Raw genomic sequence first — 5,213 nt, 5'->3', positions numbered from 1 at the left:
AGAACCCACCCCCGCCCCTGCCCCAGACCAGCTCATGGATATGGCCTTTTTGATCTTTAACCATAGGGATTTGGAGGAAAGAAAATAGAAAGCAGGAAAGGGAGAAGCAAGTTGAGCTCCTTGCACTATCCTTGAGCAGAGCTGTTGGTGGAAACCAGCCCCATCAGGGGAGCTCGGGGAGGAGGCAAAAGGATCAGAACTGTTATAAGTGCAAGCACACCGGACACTGGGCAAAGAACTGCACTTGACCACCTCTGGGACCCTGTCTTCCATGCAAGAATATCAGTTCTGCCCTGGCTGGTATAGCTCAGTAGATTGAGTGCAGGCCGTGAACCAAAGGGTCGCCAGTTTGATTCCCAGTCAGGGCACATGCCTGGGTTGCAGGCCAGGTCTCCAGTGAGGGCCACATGAAAGGCAACCACGCATTGATGTTTCACTCCCTTTCTTTCTCCCTCCCTTCCCCTCTCTGTAAAAATAATACATACATACATACATGCATACATACATACACATCAGTTCCAACACTTGGCACTGGAAGGTAGACTGTCCTCATTCCCAGAGTGGAAAGGGGTCATCACCCAAGGCCATGGCTACTCTCAAGCTGAGGGTGCCCAGGGGACAGGTTGGCCCCAGGGAATATTCATATTCCCATCTCTACCAAGGAGCCCCAGGTAACTCTGGATGTGGCAGGTAAGAAAATCAACTTTCTTGATGATACTGGGGCCACTTACTCTTTCCTTAACTCTTACTCTGGACCCTTTTCCTCCAAATCAACTAATATAATGGGGGTCAAAGGAAACCCTTAAGGCCTATTTCTATACATTCCCTGTCACTTGCCAGTTTGAGAGTCAAATATTCAAACACTCCTTTTTGGTTGTTCCTCAGTGCCTTATTTCTGTTAGGCCAGGGCATTTTAGCCTGAATGGGAACCATCTTGTCATTCCCTGAAGATCCACTTGAGTCAAACAAGGTCATGATAATCAGTTATAACCAAAACCAGGAGGAAACCCAAGTTCGGTTCTGGATGCAGTAAACCTGCTAGTTTGGGAGTCAGGGATTCCAAGGAGAGCAAAGACTGCATCACTGGTTAAAATCCAATTATATACCAGGTGGGATTCCTCACAGGAAGCAGTATCCTATTAAATAAGAGGTTTTTGGAGATGTTATAGCCTATCATAACTAAATTTATATAATACAGGCTCATAATTCCTTGTCACTCTTTTTGCAACACTCCCATCTTACCAGTGATAAAACCCACCAGAGAGTATAGGCTAGTCCAGAATCTAAGGTTAGTCAATGGGGTAGTAGTCCCTTTTCACCCAATAGTCACTAACCCTTATACCTTGCTCTTGCAGGCACCTGATGATGCTCAGTGGTAGCCAGCATTAGGTGTGAAAGATGCCTTGTTCTTCATCCATTTGCATCCTGACTCCCAGCATTTGTTTGCTTTTGAGTAGACTGATCCAAAGACAATGATACATCAGCAATATACTTGGACTGTATTGCCACAAGGGTTCAGGGATAGTCCCCACCTCTTTGCTAGGGTATTAGAAAAGGATCTTAGAGAGGAACAGTTACAAGGAGATGCCATTTTACAATATATAGATGACACACTAATCTGCAGCCTCTCCAAGGAGACTTCTAATCAAAATACCATCCAGACTCTGAATTTCCTAGCTGAAAGAGGATATCGGACATCAAAAAAGAAGGCTTAGATTACCCAACAAAAAGTAAATTATTTAGGGTATATTTTGACTCCTGGGTTTAGGCAATTAGCACAGGAAGAAATTAAAGTTATTGCTGAGTTAACTCCACCTGCTACTAAACAGCAGCTACATTCCTTTTCAGGAGTGGCAGGATTCTGTAGGATTTGGATCCCCAACTTTGGGCTAATTGCCAAACCTTTGTACGAAGCTCCTAAGGGGCCAGATAAATATGATCAGGCTTTTGGTAAAATCAAGCAGGTCCTAGTCGAGGCCCCAGCCTTTGGTATCTCCAACTTAAACAAGCCTTCCCTCTATACATAGCAGAGAAGCAAGAAATAGCTTTAGGGGTTTTAGCCCAATTACTAGGGAATGAACCTCAACCGGTTGCATATTTCTCTAAAAAACTGGACACTGTAGCAACTGGGTGGCCTCCGTGTCTAGGAACAGTTGCAGTCACAGCCATGCTAACCAAGGAAGCTGCTGAACTAACTCTCGGGCAGAAGTCAGAGGTCTTAACTCCACATCAGGTACAAGGGGTATTTATTAGAATGAAAGGGCACCTCTGGCTAATAGGAAACAGACTCACCAAATATCAGGCCCTTCTTCTGGACAATCCTGAAGTAACTGTAAAGACCTGTGATACCTTAAATCCAGCCTCTTTTATGCCTACAGAATCATCCCCAGATTTGACCCATTAGTGCTCAGACATGATTAATCTTACTCTAGCAGGACTCACTTGCTAGACCAACCCTTAGAAAACCCTAATGATGAATGGTTCACTGATGAGAGGTTTGTACATCAGTGGGCAGCAGAAAGCAGGATATGCAGTAGTTAGTTTATATAACACTATTGAGGCAGAATCCCATGCACCCTTGACCTCAGCCCAAAAGGCTGAAATTATAGCCTTTACGCAAGCTTTTATTCTAGGACAAGGAAAAAGGGTTAATATCTATACAGACTCCAAATATGCCTTCCTTGTTCTGCATGCTCACGCTGCCATATGGAAAGGAAGAGGACTTATCACTGCTAAGAATCCCCACATTAAATGTTCACCAGAAGTCTTAAATCTGTTGGAAGCAGTTAGGCTCCCTGAGCAAGTGGTAGTCATGCATTGCAAAGACCACCAGAAGGATATGTCCCCTGTCTTCCAGGGAAATAGGAGAGTAGACCAAGAAGGTCTACTCTAATTTTCCAAAAATTAGGAAAGCTTACGTTGAGTTGATATACACATTCACTCTCTTTTCCTGCAACAATTCCAGTGCCAACGTCAATGCAGTCAGCTTAGCTTTCTGAGCAGAGGTTCCCAGCAGCAAGGCCTTGACCTCTACTATTCCTTCAACAATCACAATGGCATGCCCAGCCTTTCTGTTTCCACTGTCCATATAACTGCTTCCATCTGCATATAGAGACCAGTCTGCCTCTTCTAGAGGGTGGTCCTGGAAATCAATTCTGCTAGAATACACTTCATCAACTATCTCAGCACAATCATGTATTAGTGCAGCTGAGTCAGGGTCCGGGAGAAGAGAGGTAGGATTTAACTTACAGTTATGAGGGAGATGTTGGGATTGTTGCCAGGAATGGCTGAGTACCTGCCCATTCTTCCAGCAGTAAGCCAAAAATTTCCCTTTTGCTCCAGCAGGCTCAACATTCGGTGGGGTACATAAACAGTGATAGGCTGTCCCAAGAAAAATTTCCAGCTTCCTGTAAGAGTTCACAGATGGCTGTCACAGCTCGCAAGCAGGCTGGCCACCCCTGGACGGTGTGATCTAGTTTCCTTGACAACGACAGTATGAAGTGGGTTGAGAAATATCACTAATTATTTGGGTGAGGACACTTGGCACAATGCTCTGCCGTTTGTGAACATGTAAGTGAGAGGACTTCAGTAGGTTTGGAAGGCCCAAAGCTGGTACAGAAGCCAGGTGCACCTTCAGGAACTCAAAAGCCATTCTTCATCCATTCTAAAGAGATACACTCTGGTCCTTTCAGAGTTTTTCCGGTTTAACAAATCTGATGTAGAAAATGGAGCAAGTGCTCATGAAATCCAGCGGGCTGGTCCTCTGGCCCCATGCCCACTGACGTTTTCACAAAGGGTATTGCCCTGCCCCAGTAGGGCTTTTCCTTGATTCCCTGATGGGTTCCAGTTCAGACTCACATTTCCCGTGTCCCTCAGCTGAGTAAGGAGGAAGATCCCTCAGGATTGGAGGGGTGTTGGGAAGCCTGACCATACTCACAGCAGCCCTAATATTTAATCTTCCTGGGCCCTCTCCTCGAAGCTTCTGCTATCTTTCACAGGCATGTTCCCTTTTCTCTGGACCATTCATCCATTTCCTTTTAATCCTGTATCCTGATCATTTAAACTCATGAAAATTTCTAGGTAAGGCATTTTGTCCCACTTCCCCGATCTCTGACAGAACACCTCTAGTTAAAGTACAACACAGTAATTTAAAGACCCATTCAGCGGCAGTGCTCTCCTGAGTCTAGATTATACAGTACATAAGCCAAACAGTATTATAATAAAACCACTTTCTTTTTAGTCATAGATTTATAAGCATAGGTTGATCAATTAACCAAAACTTGCCCCAAAAGGCTGTTTCCCAGAACAGAGGCTTTTCCTCTTATTCTACCAGACAGAGCTCGGTAATGTCACAAAGACCAGAAGGTACCTTAATTAAACCAGTAGACACCTTTTTACCAGACAGAACTCTGTAAACCAAAAGGCACCTTAGTTAAACCAGAAGACACCTTTTTACCAGAGCTCTGTAAACCAAAAGGCACCTTAATTAAACTGGAAGACAACTTTTCCAGCAACATCGAATCGCTGGTTAGAGTCACGTCCTCCTCCCTTGCTCCACTGGCACAGTTTTTAGTATTATTACAACATCTGCCAAGTTGTTTAGAAACACAAAGTAGCTCTCAAGGGCCTTGCTCTGCTTCCTTCATTCCCCAAGGGATAGCTAGGGGGGCTTTTTCTATTTGGGGGGACCTTCAGCTTATCACCCCATTATAAATGGAATAGAGTGTGTGAGAAGTATTCAGTACTATGGCAGAGATATGGGAATGCTTCAGAGGCAGTGTTGAGAGAGCTGTAAAGCTCCTGATTCTGCCTGGGTAATTATGTGAGGCTTTACAGAAAGGGAAGGAGCTCTGTGGGCTAGGCTTTGAGGAATGAGGGTAAGGTTGCCAGGTTGACAAGAATGAGAGTAGTATAGAGGAAAGAGAGGATGGAAGAAGAGAAAGAAGGACATTCCAGGCAGACCTGTATCTATCTCAAACTTTTCACCCCCTCTATACATAAAGCTGGAGAAAACATGTTTGTTAGGAGAGGCTCACCAGGTAATTTAACTAGTTTTAAATGAATTCTCAGTGGGGAAGAAGGAAATGTCCAGAAATAATTCAGTCAGGTTTTTTTTTCATGGTTTTATTTTTATTTTTAGAGAGAAGAGAAAAGAGGGAGAAAGAGGGAGAGAAACATCAATGTGTGGTTGCCTTTCCAGTGCCACCTACCAG

Source organism: Phyllostomus discolor, chromosome 5, assembly GCF_004126475.2.
Source record: "Phyllostomus discolor isolate MPI-MPIP mPhyDis1 chromosome 5, mPhyDis1.pri.v3, whole genome shotgun sequence".
NCBI classification, from domain to species: domain Eukaryota; kingdom Metazoa; phylum Chordata; class Mammalia; order Chiroptera; family Phyllostomidae; genus Phyllostomus; species Phyllostomus discolor.
The sequence above is the reverse complement of the archived record's forward strand: the minus strand, read 5'-3'. Positions refer to the sequence as shown.